The following is a 26434-nucleotide window of genomic DNA, read 5'->3' as shown; positions in this document are numbered from 1 at the left end:
CTGGAAATTGATGTGATACAAGCTACCAACAGATTTCTTCAGTACTATGGGCCCTCATTTGCGTGTGTGTTTGTTTAGTTCAATGCAGTTTTCTCATGTATAGATTTTTGTGATCACCACCAGTGAAAGTACAGAACAGTGTTCCATAACAAGGATGTTTTTTGCTGTCATTTTATAGCCATAGCCACCTTCTTCTCTCCAAATCTCTCCATACCCAACCTATGGCAACCACTAATCTGTCTTCTGTCTCTCTAATTTTGTCATTTCAAGAATGTTAAATAAATAGAATCACACAGTGTGTAAACTTTTGGGATTAGCTATTTTCACTCAGCATAATTCCTTTGAGACTCATCCAAGTTGTATGTATCAATAGTTTGTTCTGTTTTTTTATTGTTGGGTAGTCACCCATGGTATGGACATACCACATTTACATTGACCATTCACTCGTTGAATAACATTTAAGTTGTTTCTAGACTTTCAGTATTATGAATAAAGCTGCTATAAACATTCAAATATAGGTTTTTGCATGGCATAAGCTTTTTTTTTTACCTCTGGAATCAATGCCCAAGATATAATTGCTGTTATATAATAAGATATGATTATCTTTGTAAAAAACTGCCAAGCTTTCCCAGAGTGGCTATACTATTTTAAATTCCTACCAGCAATGTATGAGTGATGAATTTCCTGCTATGACTAATTTTTTTTTAGCCATTCTGCTAGGTTTTTCTTGTGTCATTTCATTGTAGTTTTAGTTTGCATATCTAATGGTTAATGATTTTAAATGCCTTTTCATGCATATTCATCATACTTAAATCCTCCTCTATGAAATGTCTGTTCATGTCTTTTGCCCATACTTTAATTGCATCATTTTACGTTTTGCTTTGTTTTGTTTTCAACATCATTTATTTTTGACAGTTCTTCATATAGTCCTGAAATGAAAGTCCCATGATGGGTATGTGGTTTGGAAGTATTTTTTTCCCAGGTTGTAGTTTGTCTTTCCTTTTTCCCCCTTAACAGAATCTTTTACAGAGCAGAAGTTTTTAATTTTGATAAGGTCCAATCTATCAGTTTTTCTTTTTATGGATCATGCTTTTGGTGTCAAGTCTAAAATTTCTTTGACTAGCCCTATATTCCTAAGATTTCCTCTTGTCTGCCACCCCCCCCCATTTTGGCATCAACAGGCTTCTGGAACCAAACCTGGCTCTCTGGCATGGTAGATAAGAATTCTGCCACTGAGCCACCATTGCACTGCCATTTTTTCCTTAATTTTTTATGGGTAAAATATAATTATTTTTTGTATAAAATGTGACATTTAGATTGACAGATTTTTTTAACCTAAGATTGTTAGTTGCTCCAGCAATTGATAACATTTTTTTCAAAAGTCTATCCTTCCTTCATTAAATTGCAATAAAATTAAAAATACTAAGCATTGTGCTAATCTATTTAACATGACTTTTCTTATACACATTTCACATAGAAATATGTCAGTCTTCCTGCTCTATTCCCTTTATTGCCCATTCCTTTGTGTCTTTTTAAAGTGTTACCTAGACTTGCAGGTCCAGCAAAAAAAAAAAAAAAAGAGGTATTTAAGCAAGCATATTTCAATGTAATCCCAGAAAGAAAATCACACTGTATGCAGGGGGTGTGGGAGCAAGATGGTGACATAGGGAGGTGTGGAATTCAGTTAGTCCTCTATAGCAGCTAGTAAATAACCAAGAACTGTCTTGAAAAACTGGGGGACATCCACAACTGGACACATATCATATACCAGTCTGGAATTGGTGGAAGGGTGGAGATCACAGCACAGAACTTATTCTAAGTATCTTATTAGAGAAAGCCTCAGGCATTTTCAGTTGTCAGTGTTGACCTAGGCAAGGGTGGAAAGTAAGAAGTCTAGTGAAGGAGATAATGCCTTAAAGGGTGTATCTTCCCCAAGAGAAGGGGAACATGGCCCAGCTCAATTGGAAATAACTTAAGCTTGCTTTCCACCTCAGTTTCTGTCTCAACCACCTGGAGAGCTGAGAATTAAATAAATTGCACCACTTTACACTGGTGGGGAGTTGCAGGGTGACAAGTACCATTTGCTAGGCAGTTTAGGAAAAGCACAGAGTCTAGAGGTTCCACAGGAAAGTCAGACAACCTGCTGGGTCTCATCCTAAGGGAAATTAGATACTGATTATACCCTCATCCTGAGACCTGGGATTGCTTTATCTGGGAAAATCTGATTGGGATCAATCATATCTGGGGAGCCCCTTCTTAAAAAAAGTTCCATATAGGGAGGGGAAGAAGGGTAAGAGGTCTAGAATATATTGAACTGAATGCCAAAAAATATATAGAAAACAAAGCAATTGACAAGAAAATCTTTGAGTTTTTCATGAGTGAAAATGACTTCCAGAATAAACTAATCAAGGGAATCAGATGCTGAGACACCAACAAAAAATTATGTCATACTAGGGTAAATGAAGATATAGTCCATTCAAAGAAACAAACTAAAATTTCAAATGAGACCCAAGAGCTGAAACAACTAAGTCCATCAAACATGCTAAATCAAGTAGAAAAATCATCAAGGAGTTGAGGGAAAATATGGCAAAAGAGATGAAGAATATAAAGACATGGGCAACCTTAAAGAAGAACTTGAAAGCTTGTAAAACACAATGGCAGAACATACTGGGAATGAAAGGTACAATAAAAGAGATGAAAAACAATGGGGATTTACAAAAGTAGATTTGAAAAGACAGAAGAAGGGATTAGTGAACTAGAGAGCAAAACATCTGAAATCCTAAACACTGAAGAACAAATAGGGAAAAGAATGGAAAATATGAGCAGGGTCTCAGGGGATTGAATAACAACATGAAGCACATAGATATACTTGTTATGTGTTTCCCAGAAGGAGAAATGAAGGGAAATGGGGCAGAAAGAGTAATGCAGGAAATAATCACTGAAAATTTCCCATCTCTTCTGGAAGGCATAAAATTAAAGATGCGAGAAGCGTAATATACTCCAACCAGAATAGATCCACATAGGCCTACTCCAAGACACTTACTAATCAGATTGTCAAATATCAAAGACAGAGAGAATTTTGAAAGCAGTATTAGCCATCACATACAAGGGAGCTGAAAAGACTATGTGCAGATTTTCAGCTGAAACCATGGAGGTGAAAAGACAGTGGTATGATATGTTTAAGATGCTGAAAGAGAAAAACCACTAACCAAGAGTTCTATATCCAGCAAAACTGTCCTTCAAAATGAGGGTGAGTTCAAAATATTTTCAGATAATCACCAAGAGTATTTGTGAATAAGAGACTGACTCAACAAAAAATACTAAAGGGAGCACTACAGGTATATAGGAAAAGACAGGAGAGAGTTGTCTGGGGAAGAGTGTAAAAATTAATACTATCAGAAAGGATAAAATAAGAAAATATAAGATATGATATATAAAATCCAAAAGACAAAATGGTAAAAAAAAAAAGTACTGCCTTTATAATAATAAAATTAAATGGAGTTTAATGGATTAAGCTCCCCAATCAAAAGACACAGACTGGCAGAAAGGATTTAAAAACAAGACCCATTTATATGCAGCCTATAAGAGACTCACTTTATACCCAAGGACAAAAATAGATAGAAAATCAAAGATTGGAAAAAGATATTTCATGCAAACAACAACCAGAAAAGAGAAAATGTATATATACTATTATCTGACAAATGAGGCTTCAAATGTAAAACAATTAAAAGAGATGAAGAAGGACACTATGTATTAATAAAAGGTACAATTCATCAAGAAGATGTAACAATCACAAATATTTATGCATTGAGCCAGAGTGTCACAAAATACATGGGGAATACTCTGACAACACCAAAAGGAAGAGCAGACACCTCTAAAATAGTATTTGGAGACTTCAATATACCACTTACATCAAGTGATGGAACATCTAAGATGGATTAATGAGGAAAAAGAAACTTCAAATAAAACTAAATGAACTAGCCTTAATAGACATTTACAGAACATTACACCCCACAACAGCAAAATACTTTTTTTTCAAGTATACTTGGATCATTCCCCAATATAGACCACATATTAGGTCCCAAAACAAGTCTCAATAAATTTTAAAAAGTTTGAAACTATACAAAACACTTTCTCAGATCATAATGGAATGAAGTTGGGAATCAATACAGGTGGAAGACTGGAAAATTCACAGATATATGGAGGCTAAACAACACACTCTTAAACAACCAATGGGTCAAGGAAGAAATTGCAAGAGAAATCAGTAAATATCCCAAGGTGGATGAAAATATAAACACAATGTATCAAAACTTATGGGATGTAGCAAAAATGTGCTGAGAGGTGAATTTTTACCCTAAATGCTTATATTAAAAAAGAAAAAAAAAAGCAAATTTGAGGAATTAACTGTACATCTGGAGAAATTAGAGAAAGAATAGAAAAGTAACATGAAAACAAATGTAAGAAAAGATAATAAAACTTAGAAAAGAAATAAATGAAATTAAAAACATGAAAACAATAGAGAAAGTCAACAAAACCAGAAGTTCATTCTTTGAGAAAACAATAAAGTCAGTGGAACCTTAGCTAGGCTGATGAAAAATAAAGAGAGAGAGAGAAAATGCAAATAAATACAATCAGAAATGGGAGAAGAGACATAACTACTGACCCTACGGAAATAAAAGAGATGATGAGAGAGCACTATGAGTAATCATCTTATAATAAATGAAACAACATAGATGAAATGGACAACTTCCTAAAAAAGCATTGTCCTGGTCAGGTCCATGTGTTAAGTTGGCCAGGTGGTGGTGCCTGGTTGTCTGGCTGCGTAAGTGCTGGTCTGTCTGTTGCTATGAGGACATTTCATAGACTTAAATTATGACCTCTGGCTTCATCTACAGCTGATTGCCATGTGCAGTCATCTAAGGGGAGTTTCTTCTGCAATCAGTGATGCTTAATCTAATCACTGGAAGGCTCGTAAGGAGGATTCAGAAGAGACTATCACTCTTCCTGCTTCAGTGAGCCAACTTCTCCTGAGATTTCATTGAGGACCTTCATTGGAGCTGCCAGCTCATGGCCTGCCCTACAGATCATGGATTTTTCCATCCCCATGGTTGCCAAGCCAGCCTCTCCTGAGAGTTTGTTAAAGACCTTCATTAGAGCTGAAAGCTCATGGCTTGCCCTACAGACCTTGGATTGAACTCTACATCAACATGCTTACATGAGACACTTTTATAAATTTTACATTTATGGATATTTCCTGCTGATTCTATTACTCTAGAGAACTCTAGCTAATACAAGCATGAACAATCAACATTGGCTCAAGAAGAACAGGTGACCTCAACAAACCAATCACAAGTAAAAAGATGGAATCAGCAAGCAAGGAGTTCCCAAAAAAGAAAAGTTCAAGACCAGATGGCTTCATATGTGAATTCTACTAAACATTCAAGAAAGAATTAGTACCAATCCTGCTCAAACTTTACAAAAAAAAATTGAAGAGAAGGGAAAGCTACCCAACTGATTCAATAAGGCCAACATCACTATAATACCAAGGTCAGGCAAAGATCCTACAAGAAAAAAAATTCCCAGACCAATCTATTTAAGGAATATAGATGCCAAATTCCTCAACAAATGCTAACAAATCAAATCCAGCATCACATTAAAAGAATTATACACCACAACCAAGTGGGATGGTTCAACACAAGAAAATGAATTAATGTAATACACCAAATTAATAAATCAAAGCAGAAAAACCACACAGTCATCTCTATTGATGCAGAAAAGACATTTGACAAAACCCAGAATCCATTTTTCAACTAAACTTTTTTTTTTTTTGCATGGGCAGGAACCAGGAATTGAAACCAGGTGTCTGGCATGGCAAGTGAGAAATCTGCCACTGAGCCACCATTGCCCACCCCAGCACCCATTTTTGATGAAAACACTTCAAAAGATAGGAATAGAAAGGAACCACCTCAACATGATAAAGGGAATATATGAGAAACCTACAACTAGGATCATACTCAATGGGGAAAGACTGAAAGTTTTCCCTCTAAGAATAGGGAAAAAAAACAAAGATGCCCACTATCATCACTGTGATTCATTCTATTGGAAGTACTAGCTAGAGCAATTGGACATGAAAAATAAATAAAAGTCATCCAAATTAGAAAGGAAGAAGGAAATCTTGTGCTGTTTGCAGATAACATGATATTATATGTTTTAAATCCCAACAAATCTACAGCAAACCTACAAAGGCTAATAAATAAGTACAGCAAAGTAGCAGGGTACAAGATCAAGACCAAAAAATCAGTAGTGTTTCCATAAACTAGTAATGAGCATTCTAAGGAGGAAATCAAAAAAGAATTCCATTTACAATAGCAAACAAAAGAATGAAATATTTAGGAATAAATTAAACCAATGCTGCAGAAGACCTAAACACAGAAAACTAAAAGAAATCAACAAAGACCAAAATAAATGGAAGAACATAACACCTTCATGGATTGGAAGACTAAATATAGTTAACTTGTCAATTCTACCCAAATGGATTTATACACTGAATGCAATACTAGCTACAATCCCAAGAACTTACACTATAAAAAAAGAAAAACCAATGTGTTAGTTAGATTCAGTTGTCAACTTGGTCAGGTGAGCATAGCTAGTTCTGTTGCTGCAGACACAAGCCAATGGTACGTGAACCTCATCTGTTGCTAATTACATCTGCAGTCAGCTAGGAGGCATGTCTGCTGCAATGAGTGACATTTGACTTAATTGGCTGGTGCTTGAATGAGAGAGTGCAATGTAGCACAGCCTAAGCAGCTCGGCATACCTCATCTCAGCACTTGCAGCTCAGCCCAGGCCTTTGGAGATGCAGAAAGAAGTCACCCCAGGGAAAGTTATTGGAACCCAGGGGCCTGGAGAGAGGACCAGCAGAAGCCATCCTGTGCCTTCCACATAAGAAAGAACCTCAGTTGAAAGTTAGCTGCCTTTCCTCTGAAGAACCAACAAAATAAATCCCTTTTATTAAAAGCCAATCTGTCTCTGGTGTGTTGCATTCTGGCAGCTAGCAAACTAGAACAACCAATAATCAAATTTATTTTGAAGGGCAGTGTGCCCAGAATAGCTAAAATATCTTGAGAAAAGGAATGATTTTGGAGATCTCACACTACATAACTTTAAAGCATATTACAAAGCTACAGTGGTCAAAATAGCATGTAACAGGCATAAAGATAGATATACTGACTAATGGAATCAAACCGAGTGTACAGAAATAGACCATCTCATATACAAACAATTTTTCCTTGATAAAGCAGTCAAGCCAACTTAAGTGGGACAGAGCAGCCTCTTCAATAAGTGGTGTTTGGAGAACAGGATAGCCATAACCAAAAGAATGAAAGAGGACCCATATCTTGTATCTTATACAAAAGTTAACTTAAAATGGATCAAAGACCTGAATGTTAGAGCTAAGACCATAAACTTTTAGAATAAGATGTAGGGAAATATCCTATAGATTTTATTATAGGAGGTGGTTTCCTAAACCTTACATCCAAAGCATGGAAATTGAAAAAAACAATAGATAAATGGGATCTCTTCAAAATTAAATACTTGGGTGCATCAAAGGACTTTGTCAGGAAAGTAAAAAAGCAGCCTGAGCAATCAGAGACAATATTAGGAAATTTCATGTCAGTAAGTGTTTAATATTCAGAATATACAAAGAAATTCTACAACTCAACAACAACAAGACAAATAATACAATTATATAATGGGCAACAGACACGGACAGACACTTTTCAGAAGAGGAAATACAAATCGCTCAAAAACAAGAAAAGATGCTCCACCTCATTGGCTATTAGAGAAATGCAAATCAAAACTACAATGAGTCATCATCTAATACCATTAGAATGGCCATTATTAAAAAAAACTCAGAAAACTACAGTGCTATAGAAGATGTGGAGAAAAAGGCACACTTAATCACTGTTGGTAGGACTGTGGAATGATACAACCACACTGGAAGGCAGTTTGGCAGTTCTTCAGAAAGCTAAGTGTAGAAGTGCCATATGAACCAGCAATCCCATTTCTAGGTATATATTCAGAGGAACTGAAGGCAAGGATGAAAGTAGATATTTACACATAGATGTTTATAGTGGCATTATTCATGATTGCCAAGAGATGGAAACAGTCTTGATGTCCAACAATGGATGAGTGGTTAAACAAGCTGTGGTATATGCATGCAATGGAATATTATGCAGCTGTAAGATAGAATAAAGTCATGAAGCATGTAAAAAACATGGATCAACCTTGAGGACATTATGCTGAGTGAAATTAGTCAGAAATAGAAGGACAAATACTGCATCATCTCACCAATATGAAGAAACATCAATGAGTGAACTCTGAGAGTTAAAGTTGAGAACACAGGCATCAGGAGATAGAAAGAGGGTAGAGATTGGGCATTTGATGCTAAATGGGTACAGAATATTCAACAGAACTGATTGTAAAGATCCAGATAAGTGGTTAAACTATAGCTTGTAGAGTCATTTTGTCCACTGGACAGAAAGGGTTTGAAAAATTATAAGATATAATTCATTTATATCATGACTGGTCAGAAATCATTTGCATTGTTGTCAGGAAAAAATCATTTGCAGCTTATCAGGTTTCTACAAACTTTAAAAACTTCTTGAATATCTGGGCTCCCAGCAATAGTAAATGGTAAAAATTATACTTCCCTACAGTCAGATGATCTTTAGGCAAGTATGTGCCCTAACCGATTCATGAAGGTCACTCCATCCTTCTTTTTTCCCCTTACTTATAAGTATGAAAAGTTTTTTTTCCTTTCTTATCAAAACAAAATTATATGAAATGAAGCCCTTTCTACTTGTAGTTCATGGTCTTTGTAGAAGATCTTTTTTTTTTCTTAGCATACTGATTTGGAAACTCAGAATCTTTAATTTTGAATAGAGATATCCCAGAAGAACCAGAAGAATCACACAAAACTGGATTGCCTGTTCTCCCGGGGAGGTTCATGAAACAGGAAGCCAGGAGAAGAAGCTAGCAGATGATGTTGTGTTCACCATGTGCCTTTCCAGATGAGAGAGAAACCCTGACTGTGTTCACCATGTGCCTTCTCACTTGAAAGAGAAACCCTGAACTTCATTGGCCTTCTTGAACCAAGGTATCTTTCCCTGGATGCCTTTGATTGGACATTTCTATAGATTTGTTGTAATTGGGACATTTTCTTGGCCTTAGAACTATTAACTAGCAACTTATTAAACTCCCCCCTTTAAAAGCCATTCTGTTTCTGGTATATTGCATTCCAGCAGCTAGCAAACTAGAACAGATTTTGGTACCGAAGAGTGGGGTGTTGCTGCTATGGTTTGCAAATATCAAACATGTTGGAAAGGCTTTTTAAATGGGTAAGGGGGAGATTTTGGAGGAGTTGTGAGATGCTTGCTAGAGAAGGGCTAAAATGCTTTGAAGAGATTGTCAGTAGAAATGTGGACTCTAAAGCTACCTGTGATGAAGCTCAGGCAGAAATGAGGCATGTGTTATTTCAGACTGGAAGGAATATGAGCCTTGTTTCAAAATGGCAGATAATCTGGCAAAATTGATGAGTGACTTTGGCTGGCAGATTTTAAAAGCCATGGACTTGGATATTTTAGCAGAATAGATCTCTAAATTAAATGTCAAAAGTGCAGCCTGGTTTCTCCTCACAGCTTATAGTGAAATGCAGCAGGAGAGAGATAAGCTGAAAATTGAACTCTTGAGTACAAAGAAACCAGAAATTGATGCCCTGGAAAATTCTGGGCCTCCAGAAAGGGAGACCACAGAGAATAGTGCTCTGTGTGAGGATTTAACCAAACGTGGAACCAGTCAGCCATTTCAGAGAAAGCCAGGATTGTAAATGGAGTTATCCAGGAAGGTTTTGTGGAAACTCCTTATATCTAATGGGCATGATCCAAGGCTACTGCATAGAAAGCCAAGTAGTGTGCTGCAGGACCTGTATAAACAGAGCCACTGCCAGTCTGGACTTGGAGGTTCAGTGAAGGGACACATTGGAGGAAAAATAACTTCAGAGGCAAAACCATGGAGGCTGAGGTCTGAAGTCAAGAAGCCTCTGGCCAAAAGAGTGGACCCACCCAAGCCCATGGAGAGGGTACATTTGTTCCGAAGGCAGAGGATGGGCCTTCCACCTCATTGCAGTGGAAGAGTCATGATGCCTCAGGACTTGGAGAGGGTGAAGCACATTCCTTGGGATCTGGGAAGAACCTGGCTGCCACCACATGGAGCAGTTGAGCATGTGCCCCAGAGAAAGCAGAAAGCCTGGGTGCAGCCCCAATGCTTGGAGAGGGTGATGCCAAGAAAAATGTGGTCTCCCCAATGTCCTCCAAGTTTGTGTTCAGAGAGAAGCAGGCCTCTGAGTAGGCTTTTGGAAAGGGTGGGACTGCCACTTTCTAAAGCCCTGAAGATAAATAATTCTCAGACTTTGAAATCTAATAAACTTGCCCTGCAGGTTTTTGAAACTCTATGGATCCAGTGACCCCTGTGTTCCTTCCTCCCTATGGAAACATGTATATGTATCCTATGACTGTTCTGCTTTTGTATGTTGGCAGCAAATAACTTGTTATGAGTTTTCAAAGTTGCAAAGCCAGAGGATAATTTTACCTTATAACAGACCATGCCTGTAACTAACTTTATAGGAGTTTGTACATTTCTAACTTTGTATTTCATGTATATTGCTACTGAAATGGTTTAAGTATTTGTGATATTGTTATGAATGAATGTATTTTGTATATGGGGAAAACATGTCTTTTTTAGGGTCCAGAGGGTGGAGTGTGCTGTTTTGGAAGGATGTATGTCCCCTAGAAAAGCCATATTTTAATCTAAATCCCATTTCAAAAAGGCAGAATAATCCCTATTCAATACTGTATGTTTGAAACTGTAATCAGATCATTTCCCTGGATATGTGATTTAATCAATAGTGGTTGCTAGGCTGGATTAAGTGATGACATGTCTCCATCCATTTGGGTGGGTCTTGATAAGTTTCTGGAGTTCTATAAAAGAGGAAACATTTTGAAGAATGAAAGCAATTCAGAGAGAGCAGAGTTGAATGACATAGCCACGAGAAGCAGAGTCCACCAGCCAGCGACCTTTGGATATGAAGAAGGAAAATGTCTCCTGGGGAGCTTCATGAAACAGAAAGCCAGGAGAAGAAGCTAGCAGATGATGCTGTGTTTGTCGTGTGCCCTTCCAGATGAAGAGGAACTCTGACCATGTTCACGATGTGCCTTCTCACTTGAAAGAGAAACCCTGAACTTCATTGGCCTTCTTGAAACAAGGTATCTTTTCCTGGATGCCTTTGATTGGACATTTCTATAGACTTGTTATAATTGGACATTTCCTTGGCCTTAAGAACTGTAAACTAGCAACTTATTAAATTCCCCTCTTTAAAATCCATTCTGTTTCTGGTATATTGCATTCCAGCAACTAGCAAACCCGTGTTGCATTCAAGGGACTCCTCTGTGAAGCTCCTCCCTGATGAAGGCTCCTGAGGGCTCTCTTCTGGTAAGCCCAGAAAGACCTCTTTTGGCTAGCCTGGCATACTTTTCCTCAATTGTTCCCCAAGACAGAGTTCCTAATTCTTTAACTAAGAAACTGAAACTAAAGTGCAAGGTCCAGATTCAAAGGGCATGGCTTGGCCATATATAAACATATGGATGAACCAGCTAGTACTGCATTTAGGTTATTCTTGTTTGGAAAAGATGGAGATAAGTACATGTGTGGTAGAACATGATATTGAGATCAATTATCTAATACTTGAAAAGAATGGAAAATACTTTTTCATCTCATGCCAAAGTCATGGTAAAGCAGGCCAGAACATTTAAAAGAACATGTCTGTGAAGAGGGCTAAATGTCTATTGGGAAGCCAATGAGTGGACTGTAGTGGAGATTATTTTAATTAATTAAGTAATTAATGTGTTTATTTACATTTTGTCTTCATTATGGGCATTATCCCTCTCCTCCTGGGAACTGCCTATCTCCCAAATTGAATAACTTTGTTTTCATTGTTTATATAGAGGACACAACTCTTCTAGCCACAGTAAACAGATCCAAGGGAAGGCACTTAAAGCCACTCAAATAAGTCAGGTCAACAGCCTTTCCCTGGGATTTACAAAAAGTAAATGGGGAAAGAGCAATGATTTTCTTTGCAGGTTTGAGTTTAGAGAGAGAGAGAGAGAGAGAGGAAGAGGTTTCCTGGAAGCAACTCTTAGACTTTGCATTAGTCTGAAAAGCTACTGGAATGCAACATACAAGAAACGGGATGGCTTTTAAAAAGGGGAACTTAGTAAGTTACAAGTTTACAGTTATAATTCTATAAAATTGTCCAAACTAAGGCATCCAGGGAAAGATAGCTTAATTCAAGGGAGGCTGATGGGTCAGGGACACCTCTGTCAGCTAGGTAGTCACATGGCTGGCATCTGCTGGTCCCTTGCTCCTGGGCTCCATTGCTTTCAGCCTCTGATCCTGTGAGGGCTCCTCACCACTTCTCAGGCTGGCTTTCATCTCTTGGCTTCCCCTGGCTCTCTCCAGGTTCTGACTTGCTCAACAACTCATGGTGATGTCTGCTGACATTCCAAGCGTCTCCAAACATCTGTGTCTCTGTTTTCCAACTGTTGGCATCTGTATCAGCTCTTCTCTGAAGTTCTGTCATCTCTGTCATTTCTGTTGGTTCTGAGGCTTCTGTCATTTCCATTGGCTTCTCCAAAATATTTCCTCTTTTAAAGGATTCCAGTAAACTAATCAAGATCCACCTGGAATAGGTGGAGTCACATTTCCATTTAATCAAAAGTTCACATGCACAATTGGGTGTGTCATAGCTCCATAGAGATAATCTAATCAAAAGTTTCCAACCAACATTACTGAATTAGGATTAAAAGAAATGTCTGCTCCCATAAGATTGGATCAGAATTAAAACATGGCTATTCTGGGGTACATAATATTTTCAAACAAGAACAGACCTCATTAGGGGTAGTCTCAGCTTCTTCCTTACAGAAATAAGGGTAAGCCTCAAAATCAGGGCCTTAGCCTATTTTTTTGAGTCCCCCCAAATATTTTAGGAGTCCCCAGTGGTTGAGAGGGTACCCAAGGTTTCCCAGATGAGAAGTTTAATAGTTCTCATATATATATATTTTTCCTTCAGATCCTCAAGGGTAGACTCTCTATCAGTACTTTTCATTATCAGCCCACCACAGTCTGAGATGTATCCTGGTATGACATTAAAGCTATACAGAATTACAAGGTCTCATTCCCATTCTGGACTCCAGGAGTTTGCATTGCTTAAATGAGCTATCCAGACTGGCTGATTTAGAGTATCTGTTACAGAAAAATTTAGATTCCAGACAAATAAACATTTCTGCCTTTGGTCTCATATAGTAGGTGAAGGTCTAGAGTACTTACAATATCATCTTTTACCCTGTATTCTGATTTAACTTAGTGCCAGATGGATGACAATCATGGGTGAAATTCTCTCTGACAATGTGGGGTGTGACTCCCGGGGATGTGTCTGGCCCTGGAAGTGGAGTGTCCCAACCCGCAGGACAGTCAACGGGGTCCGCCACCTGCTGAGGGGAGAATGGCTATGGGACAGAGAGACGCAAGAAGGACAGCAAGACAGGATTCTGATCAAGCTGCAAATTTTATTAAGCAAGCTGGGTGTATATATACCGGCTTGGGGAGGGAGTAGGGTATGTGGGGCATTATGATAGGAGGGAGTTCGCGCCGGCGGGAAGGGCTGGTTAGATAATTGGTGGGGAGTTCTTGCTGGCGGGAAGGTCCCGGCGGGAACCTATTTCCGTGAAGAACCTTGTTGTACTATATAGATGCCATTGCATTAGCTGGGGTGGCCATGTTGGCTCAATCGCTATCTTAGGTTAGCCTCTGGTCCCCAACAGTGGAGGATTAAGAGTACTTTCTGGAAAAAAAGGGGGAAAAGAAGTGTAATAAAATAGAACTTCAGTGGCCAAGGGAAATCAAATAGAATCAAGAGGTTATTCTGGAGGCTATACTTTTGCATGCTTCAGTTAGATAGTGCTAATTGCCATGGTTTGCTAAACCCCAACCAACATCACTCCTGTTAACTATTAAGAATTCCTAGGGCTCAAACTGAGACTCTATAAAAGATTAATACACTGTTTGCCTTCCTAGAACTATAATTTTCAGATGATTCCTAGGTCAGATAAATCCTGAAACCCAGAGGGACCCCTCTCCGAGATCATCAATTAATTACATCCTCTTATCCTTTAGTGTTGACACTCCTTCTCAATATGAATAAGTCAGAATGGGCATTGCCTAAAGATGCCAAAAATTGGGAGAAGGGTGAAAGGAGAAGGAGGAGGCATAACAGAGAAAATAGGATTTAACAAGTGAGTCTGACTGCTGAGTCACTATGTTGGTGTTCCTTCTAAACTGCAGTGTTTTGGAGCAGTTCGAAGGAAGGATTTGGAATGGTAGCCCCTGGCAAGCTGTGAAGTCTGTTCTGTAGCCGCATGTTGAAGTGGACTTTGAAAATTATTGCTGTTTCTTTCTTTGCTTCTTTATATATATTTTACAATAGAAACATTATAAAGAAAAGAAAGCAGGCAATCCTCCCAGGGTTGGACATTGTTAGATGTGAAAAACAGGATTTGTTAGTTTCATAAGATATTCATTAGTGAAAGAAGAAAAGGGTTAGGGAGAAAGATCATGTTTCATTACTTGCCCTTTGGAATTGAGATTACAGTTTATTAAGAAAATCACCCTGTGCAAAACTAGGTGATAATTTGGTTCTGAAGAAAGGACATGGAGGAAGTGTGTGTCATGATCATAGCATAGGCTGCAGATCAGAGGAGCTGGGGGTGAAGCATTCATGTGTGACTTACTGTCTGAGTGAACTTGGCCAAGTTCTTTTAGCTCTCTGTGTATTGGTGTCTTGCACCATAGAACAAAAGAAATTACATACAACTACACGTTCTGAGGCACAGGTACATTATTGTGTATGAAGGAGTTTTATGGATTATTGAAAAGCATGATACAAATATTCCGAACAAGAATTTGAAGTGATTGAGACTGAAGGAAAACATTCTCTGGCATATTCTGTCCCAGATTCATTCCTTAGAATAATAGCTTCTGTTTACTCATGGCACGTGATGTGTCACCACCATACCATCCACTTTATATACAGTGTCTCTTTAATTTATTCTCACCATCACCCCTTACCTAGATCTTGCTGTCTAACATTTAAAGATGAAGAATCTGGGCCTAGAGTTTAGCAGTGTGAGCAAAGTCTCATCCATAGGAGGTGCTCTTGACTTGGCACTGAAAGCAGGAGACATACACGGAAAACTCATAAACTGGACCTCATCAAAATAAAAATTATGTCCCTGAGAAAGACCCTTTAAAAGGATAAGAGGACAAACTAAAGATGGGAAGCATATTTGCAAATAACAGATTTGACAAAGGATTTTATTTAGAATATATGAAGAATTCTCAAAACTTAACAGAACAGAAAAAATCCAATTAGAAACTGTTAAAAGACATGAACAGATATTTCTGAAAATATTGATGGCAAATAAATCCATAAAAAGATGTTCAACATCATTACCCATTAGGGTAATGCAAATTAAAACCACAATGAGGTACTGTCACATACCTATCAAAATGGCTGAAATAAAAATTAGTGAAAACAGCAAATACTGGCAAGAATGCAAAGTAACTGGGTCACTCATACATTTCAGGTGAGAATGTGAAATGATACAGTCACTCTGGAAAACAGTTTGGCTGCCTTTTTCAAAATTGATCTGCTTCTGATGTGACTTAGAAATTTCACTCTTGGGCATTTATTCAAGAGACTTGAAAGCTCATGCCATACAAAGGCTGTACACAAATGTTCATAGCAGCTTTATTCATAATAGCTGAAATCTGGAAAGAGCTTATACAAACTTGGTGCACCTCTACAATGGAATACTACTAAGCAGTAAAACAAAACACACTACTGATATATGCAACTACTAATATGAATATCCAGGGAATTACACTGAGTGAACACAGCTAATCCCAAAAAAGCTTGCATACTGTATGATGTCACTTATATATAATATTTCTGGAATGGCAAACAGAGAGAGATGGAGGACAGATTAGTGGTTGTGGTTGTCAGAGGTTTGGGAGTGTGTGGAGCTATGCAGCTATGAAAAGGTAGCGCAAAGGATCCATAGGATGGAAATGCTATGTGTCCTGATTTGTGGTGATCTCAAAACAATCTGTATGTGATAAACTGCATAGAAGTAACACAAATCTTCACAAATGAGTGCGTATAAATTGTTGAAAACTGAATATGGTCAGTTAGTTGTATCAATGTCAACCTGCTGTATTGATTTCCTAATTATGATATTGCACTATAATTATGTAAGCTGTCATCATTGAGGGAAAGCTGATAAAGGGTACATGGGATCTCTCTGTATTGTTTCTTACAACTGCATACTAATATGCAATTATTTCAAAATAAAAAAATAAACTCCCTGAGTTCACATTCAGGTCCCACTGCTTATTTGGTGCATGACTTTGGGAACTTTACCTAAGTTTTCATGGCCACAGTTTCCTCATCTGGGAAATGGGAATACCCCTAATATTTAGCATATAGAGTTGCACGGTTATATGATGGAAAATATATATATGTGTATGAATATATACATTCAAAGGCAGATAAAAGACACGGGAATTACTCTAATCAATATCACTCTGGGAGTTTTCAGGAGAAGACATTTAAAATAAGAAAACCTCTGTTTTTTAGTCTTTCAATATTCTATGTGTTCCAATAAAATAGAGGACAACATTATAAAATTAAAAGCTTTTTTTCCTTATTTTGCTTTCTTTTAAAAAAGATAGGAAATTAATATCAGGACTGTCCAACTCATTTATTATCTCAAATAGAATCTCTTCACTCACTACTTGCATGCACTCATCCTAATTACATGCACTTTGGGGCTTCAAAATTGTCCCCACCTTTGCCCCACTGCACCCTGTTTATACATTCAGACTATCACACTGTGAAGAGCTGGCATCTTCTTCCCACACGTTGAGTCTGGGCCGGTCCTGTGACTTGCTTTAAGCATACAACCAATGGCAGATCCAGGCCTAGTCTAGTCTAGATGCTTCTACCTTTGTTCTCCTGGAACTCAGTTGCTGATGAGCAAGACAGGGCTCCCCTGCTGGGTAGAAACCATATGGAGAGGCCCTGAAAGAGGAGAAAACACATAAAGGGAGAGAGACTGAAGGCAAGGGAGCCAGGCTCCCCCAGTAAACCCCAAGGAGCAGGTGGGTATAAGGCACCATCTTGGATCTTCCAGTCCCACCCAGCAGCCCAGTGCATGTGCCCTGTGAACTGTTGGGAGAGAAGAATCATGTAAGCCTCTCACAGAAGTATGAGAAGTAAGAAGTCCTTGTGGTTTTATGTCACTAGGGCTAGGGGAGTTATGTGGCAATGGATGTGAAACCCATATCATTTGCATGATTTCCAGAAGAGCTAATACAATAAGCCTGAATCACATCAACACAGTAATTCTAGTGTAAGTAGTCAAGTGTTCCATTGAAGTTTCTTTTAAGAAATATAGTTTCTAATACTTATCAATTAAACATGCAGGTGCAGCACCACCACAGCCACCAATGTAATAACAAAAGTTGTATATCGTGACTTCATTTGTTTTGAATGGCCAGCTTGAGAAGGGTAGTCAGAAAGTGTGTTACAGAATCAAAGACTTAACTCATGGATGGAACAGAAGGCAGGATGGCTGGTGTTTATATGCTAGTTTATTGGACAGTTCACAGGCCTTGTGGCCAGACTACACAGGAAGATTTCCTAAACCCAGGTTACACATCTCTTCTTGTGTAGCCTGGCCACAAGGGCAGTGTTTTACACTTTTTGATAAGTTGCATTTATATATATTCATCAATTTATCAATTGAAAACTACAGTGCTCTGTTAGCTGCACTGTAGACCTCTAATTTAAAAAGGTGAGTTTGAAGACAAACAATGTGAAGGAGAGAATGGATCATTTTATAACAGAGATCAGATGCCCCATAAAAAAAAGTTGAGAGGAAGCAAACTTTTCTTGGGCTCCAAAATGTTGTGATGTAAGGGTGAAATGAATACTCATGTTTCTGATGAAGAGTCTCAAACTGAGCACTGCAGATTATTCTAGGCCACGAATAACCACAGACTGCTTGAAATAACCATGGCAACAACCAGTAGCTAAATACAGTACAATCACCCTGATTACCATAGAATTAGCACAAAACAAATGTTTATTCTTTTCCTAAAGAGATGTATTATTAGGATGATAACAGCTTCCTATTTATTTCAGATTTCCTACCAGTTCCCCATCACCACGCCTACCCTCAACAATGGGAAGACACATCTTTGCTTGACATCTAGTTTCTGGGTTTTTTTTTGCAAGAATGAAGGAGAGTACAGGAGGGAGGATGAGTGGCAGCTGACTTTTTGTTTCTCTTCCCCTCCATCTGAAACATCAGAAAGCATTGACCCATTGATCACTGTCTGGTATTCCAGGAGGTATGTGCTAACCTTTAAAAGTGCTCCTCAAAGCTTCAGATTCAAAGGATCAACCTGGATTGTGTGAAAATTGAAATCAGGTAACTTTGACTCCTTGGTGTCCCCAGAGCATGGGTCCTAAATCCCATTTACCCCAGGCATCTAGAGTATCAGGGGAGGCAGAAACACTAAAGCTTGGCCAGTGTTACCTGCCTCTGCCCATTGTTATGCACACTTGACAAAGTCTCAGCCAGCTTACTTGGTGACAAGGGGGCCAGCGAGTGCAGACTAAAATCTAGTCACAGCTCACCACTTGCTGGGGTGGTAAGGCACAATAACAGCTGGCATTCAGCCATCCCCTAAACCCCCTTTTCCCAGTGCCCAGCCCCATGCTTCCACATGTGATTGAAGCAATTAGCTTCCATGTGGCTACTCTACCCCACAGAGGACTGGAGGCTCATCTGACACATATGGGCACTGAAAGTAATTGAAACAGCTGCTTCCACCCATATGGCAGCCAAAGCTGGTCGTGAAAAGTCTGTTGCTTGGGCTGCACCAACCTCAGGCAAATTAGCCATCATTAATCTCCAGATCTGACCAGCATACACAGAGCCACTAATCAAGCTGGATAGGGGGTGGCCCAGGAGGAGAGTCCCATTAAGACTTCCAAGTGGCAATCCAGGTTATAAAAGGAAATACATACACAAACAAAAATGATCATCTCCCACTTCCTGATCACTTCAACTCCCCCTGACTGGCAAGGCCTGTCTGAGTTAGTTGGTGCTGTTCATTAGGCAATTGCTAAAATAACAGCATAAGTTTCTAGAAGTATCACATTGCTAAATGCAAGTCTGGCATCCTGTGGTTGTAAATAGCTCATTGCATGGAGAGTGAGAAACAAGGTTTATTGTGCAATGTCAGTGTTCTAGCATGGAAGCTAAGAGAACCACAGTCATAATAAAACATTCTCTGAGCAACTGAAGCAAGCAGGAGAACACAGGGGACTTTTCCTCTGGAAGATGGTATGCCAGCTGTTGGAATATTTGGCCTCCATCTCTGTGACCTCAAGGTGATGGGCCTTGCTTGTAATTTTCATATGCAATATTTTTTGTAAGACTAGTTGTAGTAAATGAACCTTCTTTGCATCTGAGAGCTCAGGTGCCATCTGGTAGGTAGAGGGTGTTTTCTTATGCCTCCAACAGAGATTTATTGCAGCTCAGAGGCTGCAGCTTCAAAGGACTATGTTCCCCTAACTTCACATTTTTGTGTGGAAACAGATGCTGTCCCCTTTATACCCTACCACCAATATCAGTATTGGGATCTTTCTTTATTCCTAGCTGCACTCCGATGTGTCAAGTAAGTGATGTCAAATAAGGGCATAGCAGAGTGGGTATGCAATTATAAGTGTACCAGAGACTGGTCCTCAGTGATGGGTGATAAGGACAGTTGTGGCTTTGGGGCTTGTCACTTCCTGGGGCCAGAGGAAGAGTGTGTGAAAGAGCCCAGACATGGGACTTTTCAATTCTTTGAGGAAAGGACATTTATATAATGAATCAGATTTGCATAGAAAAAGGTAACTGCTGTTATGCCTCCTCAGTCATTCAGTTCCTGCTTTTGTCTCTGAATTTCATGGGAAAATGCCTTCCTTTTAATGGAAACTACTGCCTCTGTTATACAGGTCCCCTGACCCTCCTTCCTAACAAGTACTTATTTCACTGGAGAGTGTTTTTACTTTCTCCCCATTGCAGTGTACTTAGACTGAGCCATTCCTTATGATAACTAACAGAAAACAATCTGAGATAGTTAGGTAGTTATTGCAATGGGCTAAACGTGTTTTACAGATGTTTTCTCCTCAGTATTTGTGACTATGGTTTTCTGGGACTTTTGTTTCGAGAGTGAAGTGGGAGAGATAAATTGTCTGGTATAAATATAGCAAAAATAGCATTTTTGTAAGGATAGCTACATAAAGAAACATGGTTAAGGTGAAATAACGAATACAAAAATATTTTCTGATGTATCTTGAAATCCTCCCCATCTTGATTGCTATTATTACTTAATTATTAATACTAAATTTTCTTCTATTAATGTGGCTAGCAATAGTCTTTCTTTTATTTTCCCCTGGAGAATACTTGCAGTGGATTTTGGAACCCAGCGATCAGGCTTCCCTCTTTAGTACAAGTTTTGTCTTCTTTTCCTTCACTTCAAATTTATTCCATATCAATCATCTTATTAGTTCTTACCATTGCAAAATAATAGCATTCACTGAAAAATAATAGTTGCTAATAATTACTAATTCACTTATTTGGCAAACATTTATTAAGGGCCTACTGTGTGTCAAGTAGTAATGTACAGCCACTGGGGATACTGTTGTGAACAAATACTTGTCCTCATGGAGCTGGCAACCTAATGAAGGGGAATGAACAATATATAAATAAGGAAAACCATATACAGTGTGTCTGATGGGAATGAGTGCTATGGAGTAAAAAAAAAATTTAAAAGGGAAGAAAGACAGTGCTAGAAGAGTAAGGGAAGGGATCCCTGAGAAGATGACATTTGAGCAAAGACCTGAAGGAGGAGAAGACTTTAGCTTTGTGAATATGTGAGGGAAGAGAAAATAGGAAGGACTTGAGGCAGTAGTTGTGTTTGGTGGGTTGGAGAACAGCCAGGGGCCAGTGGCTGGAGTGTAGTAGGTAGGGGAGAGAGATGCAGGAGTTGAAGTTAAAGAGATAAGGGTGCCTTGACTCTAAGGCTTTCCCTAGATGAGATGGAAAACCACCAGAGGGTGAAGTGATAGGTTTGACATTTTTTTGGAGGGGGTAAGGGGTACATGGTCCAGGAATCGAATCCGGGTCTCCCACTTAGAAGGTGGACATTCTAACCACTGAACCACCTGTGCACTGGCTTTAACATAGTTTAACAGAAGCATTCAGACTTGCTCTGAGACTCATCTGAAGGGGGCAAAGGAAGAAGTAGGAAGGCTAATTAGGAGGCTATTGAAATAATCCAAGCAAGAGACGACAGTGGCTTGAATTCAGGAGGAAATGTTGAATCTGGATTCATGTTGACGGTAGAACCACAAGGAGTGGCTAAGAGATCAGATGCAAGATCTGAAAGAGATGGGTCTAGAATCACTTCAAGATTTTTGGCCGAGGTTACTGTATCTTTGTTCTGACCTAGACACTGTGTTCAACCCTTTGTATGTGTTCTAGTTTGCTATGCTGGAATGCAACACATCAGAGATGGTTTGGCTTTTAATAAAAGGGGATTTATTTTGTTAAAAATGTGTAGTTCTTCAGAGGAAAGGCAGCTAACTTTCAACTGAGGTTCTTTCTTATGTGGGAAGGCACAGGGTGATCTCTGCTGGCATTCTCTCTAGGCTCTGGGTTCCAACAACTTTCCCCGGGGTGATTCCTTTCTGCATCTTCAAAGGCCTGGGCTGAGCTATGAGTGCTGAGAGGAGGTATGCTGAGCTTCTTGGGCTCTGCTACATTGTGCTCTCTCATTTAAGCTTCCAGCCAATTAAATCAGGCTTCATTCATTGCAGCAGGCATGCTGTTCTAGTTTGCTAGCTGCCAGAATGCAACATACCAGATACAGATTGGCTTTTAATAAAAGGGGATTTATTTTTGTTGGTTCTTCATAGGAAAGGCAGCTTACTTTCCACTGAGGTTCTTTCTAATGTGGAAGGCACAAGATGGTCTCTGCTGGTCTTCTCTCCACGCCCCTGGGTTCCAACAACTTTCCCCAGGGTGACTTCATTCTGCATCTCCAAAGGCCTGGGCTGAGCTGCTAGTGCTGAGATGAGGAATGCCGAGCTGCTTAGCTGTGCTACATTGTGATCTCTCATTTAAGCACCAGCCAATTAAGTCAAACGTCACTCATTGCAGCAGACATGCCTCCTAAGCAACTGCAGATGTAATTAGCAACAGATGAGGTTCAGGTACCATTGGCTTGTGTCTGCAGCAACAGAACTAGGTATGCTCACCTGACCAAGTTGACAACTGAATCTAACTAACACACATGCCTCTTACCTGATTGCAGATATAATCAGCAACAGATGAAATTTACATGCCATTGTCTCATGTTCACAGCAATAGAACTAGGCACCTTCACCTGGCCAAGTTGATACCTGAATCTAATTATCACATGTCCACCCCTTGTCAACTTGGAAATTACATAAATCACCTTAAACAATATTAAAGTTCAAAAAATTCTCTTCTAGCTGTGGACCTATGAATCTCAAAACAAGTTATCTGGTGCCAATATGCAAAGGAGGACATTCACAGGATACAGGTTTTCATTTCCATAGGGAGAAATTGGAAGGAACACAGGAGTCACAAGACCCAAACAGTTCTGAAAACCTGCAGGGCAAACACCATTGGATTTCAAAGTCTGAAAGTCATTTATCCTTCAGCTTTAGAAAGTGACTGTCTCACCCTTTCCAAGGGCTTATGGAGTGGCCTGCCTCTTTCCAAGTCAACCTCAGGGGACATTGAGGAGACCAACTTCTTCTTGGCTCCACCTTCTCCAAGCATTGGGGCCACATCTGAGCTCTCTGCCATTTCTGGGGCACACACTCAACCCCTCCATGTGGTGGCAGCCAGGCTCTCCCCTGTCCCCAAGGAGTGTGCTATGCCTTCTCTAAGGCCTGAGGTGGCACAACTCTTCCACTGCAATAAGGTGGGGACTCATGCTCTACCTCCAGGGCAAACTCACCCTCTCCATATATATGTGTGTGTCCACTCTCCTGACCCAAGGCTTCCTGGCTTCAGAACTGAGTTTCCATGGTTTTCACCCTGCAAACTCCAATTTGTGCCTTTTGTGTCCCTCTTTGTCCAGATTGGCAGTGGTTTCATTTACACCAACAGTCTCTTTAAAGCACTCTAGGACTTCTCCATCACTCTATTCACAGTTCCTCCAAAATATTCCTCTTATCCATCAAAAAAACTGATACAACATCACTGGTATTTGCAAACTGTAGCAGCACCCCATTTCTCCAGTACCAAATCTGTTCTAGTTTGCTAGCTGCCAGAATGCAACACACCAGAGATGGATTGGATTTTAATAAAAGGGGATTAATTTTGTTAGAAATGTGTAGTTCTTCAGAGGAAAGGCAGTTAACTCTCAACTGAGGTTCTTTCTTATGTGGGAAGGCACAGGGTGATCTCTGCTGGCCTTCTCTCCAGGCCTCTGGGTTCCAACAACTTTTCCCAAAGTGATCGCTTTCTGCATCTCCAAAGGCCTGGGCTGAGCTGAGTGCTGAGATGAGGTATGCTGAGCTGCTTGGGCTCTGCTACATTGTGCTCTCTCATTTAAGCTTCCAGCCAATTAGATCAGGCATCATTCATTGCAGCAAGCATGCCTCCTAGCCAACTGCAGATGTATCCAGCAACAGATGAGCTTTACATGCCATTGTCTCATGTCCACAGCAATAGAACTGGCACCTTCACCTGGCCAAGTTGACACCCGAATCTAACTACCACAATATGCATCATCTCAGTCTTTTAATCATCAAACAATAGTATGAGTTTGGTGTTTGCTTCTTCACAATTCAAGAGACTTGAAGTAACTTGCCAAGGTTGTATCAGAGAATCAGTGAAGAAGGGCACAGACCTAGAACTGTGTGACCAGCATCCCAGAATTTCAGCACTGCTCTCCTTTGAAAAGCCAAGGAGAGTAAAAATCCCAAGGGCTCATTCTCAATATTGGCTTGACTTTTTCAGTCTTTAAATGTCTTCAGCCTTCTACTATCCCCTCCCAGTTTTAGTATCAGCTTCCTAGGATGGAATAATATTGATAATATGTTTTGGTTTGCAGACATTTTATTCCAGTGTTTTCTCTAGTTAAGAACAACAAAACTTGATTTGGAATTGCCTTGGTGGTCTTTTTTTTCCTTTATAAAGCAGGATTTCAGACCCCTAGTGAATTCTTGATAGTTTTCATTTGTTTGTCCAACTTATTTTATACAATATGATCCCCATCCCATTTCCTTACATGTTCTTCTTCATAGGATAAAATTCCTAACCTAATCACAATAGAATGACTTCATCATGAGGTAAGTATTTCCAAACATTATCTAGATAACCACTATTAGAACTTCTTTTTGTAAAATTCATTTTCTAGAGTGACAGTATATTTCCATTCAGTTTAGGTGATACCGTTTGGACCCATGTTTCAAAATTTCTTGGATGCTTTTAAATGGAGAATTCCTCAGGAGGATGACAGCATACTAGTTAAGAGCTAACACTAGTTAAATTGCCCACACTGGGATCCTTCTCTGCAGTTCCTAGCTGCATGATACTGGGCAAGTTACTTCTCCTCTCTGGTCTTATGTTTCCACATTTGTAAAATGAAAATAAATATCATAGATACTAGAGTGTGGTTGTGAGGATTGAAATGAGTTAACATGTGGGCGGGCCACAATGGCTCAGCAGGCAGGGTTCTCACCTGCCATGTCAGAGACCCAGGTTCATTTCCCAGTACCTGCCCATGCAAAAAAAAAAAGAGTTAACATGTATAAGTTCCTTAGAACTGGAAACTGGCAAATGCTTAATAGCATTAGCTTTTGAAAACTCACAATAATAATCATCATATTTGCTCTCATATAATCTCAAGTGCACATGGTTGAGGTGCACCTCAGCAGATTGAAGCTGCATTGAAGACAGTCAGCTAGAGATCAGTCAAACTGAGGTTGCCTGCTTGATGGTTTATGTGGCTTTTGTATTTTTCTTCTTTCAAACACAGATATTCCATTTGTATATAGATCTTAGACTATTGCTAAAAGTACATGCTTTTCAATAATGGATTTACAAATGATTCAGAGACCTCAAGTTAGCTCTGATTCAGTCAACCAAGAAGTCTGATGCCCTTCACTAGACACACCCCCAGTATTCATGGAGTCCAGAGATATTAAAATCTTTAAAAGAATAAGTCCAGTGAGATCCACAGTCCACATCCCTTACCATGACTTATGCAGCTCCTCTCTGGGGAGGACTTCCTGGCTTCTGGATGAGGACATATGATTGTTGGAATTGCATTTATTCTTTTGTTTTGCTCCACAGACTCACAGCCCTTTTACCATCTCTCCCTGAAACCAGAATGACCTTTGGTGGCAGATCCATAACAATGCATACCTCGTGAGGCCAAGGAAACAGTGTAATGCTTTCAGACAGCTCTTGCTCTAGGATCCCTTGTAATCACAGGCCTGCTTAGCCCTACAATATACACTGAGACAGATAGAAAAAAATGACAGTGTCAACAAAAGTTCCAGAAAGCCTTACCTATCTGACCTTTTAGAAATGAACTGCAAATGACCTTTGGGAAAACCAGCAAAGATGTCCCCTCTACCCCACCCACCCCTAGACCTTTTCCTCCCTTTATCTCTTCTTTAGTTTCCTATAACTGCTCTTTTCAAATAGAAGGAGCAGAAAGGCATAGAGGAAGGGAAACAGAATAGTATGGGAGAAAGACAGACAGGAGAACTCACCCCTCCCAGGTCTAAGCTTTCTTTAATCCTTCTCTCTCTCTCTTAATAATGGATGGCAATTTTGCAAGACATTGTGCTTCCCGGTTTCCTTCTTAGGATAGACTTATGCTTCCTTGATGGGCTTTAGTTGATTCCCCAGAGATTTTTAACTAAGTTCTCTTCACAATAGAGGCAGAAAGAAACTGCCCCTTCACATACAGCACACTCTGCAGATACTAACAGCAAAGAGAAATCTAATAATCTACAGCTGAGTGTTGGACTCACTTATGAAATCCCATCCTACATGGGAAAAGTCTCCATTTCAACTGCTCCTTCAAGGCCTTTGTCACTTTGCCACTCAGCCCTGGAGGGCAGAAATCAGATTCCTGGTTGTGTGTGTGTGTG

General features: G+C 39.4%; 1 protein-coding gene across 5 annotated transcripts in view; it reads left to right on the top strand.

Moving 5' to 3' along the window:
* The window catches only part of LOC143648121 (uncharacterized), a 120202-nt gene that overhangs the window by 72665 nt on the left and 21103 nt on the right, over nucleotides 1-26434 (top strand). The window contains exon 1 of one of the 5 annotated variants that reach the window (XR_013158383.1): nucleotides 19213-19633. The exons of 3 other annotated variants lie outside the window; for them this stretch is intronic. The gene's annotated coding sequence lies outside the window, so the exon portion shown is untranslated. Of the gene's footprint in view, nucleotides 1-19212; nucleotides 19634-26434 lie in introns of those variants that run through there. One more of the 5 variants, XR_013158382.1, reaches the window with a different exon arrangement.

This window comes from Tamandua tetradactyla, chromosome 10, assembly GCF_023851605.1.
Source record: "Tamandua tetradactyla isolate mTamTet1 chromosome 10, mTamTet1.pri, whole genome shotgun sequence".
Taxonomy (NCBI): Eukaryota; Metazoa; Chordata; class Mammalia; order Pilosa; family Myrmecophagidae; genus Tamandua; species Tamandua tetradactyla.
This window is presented reverse-complemented; position numbering and strand designations above follow the sequence as displayed.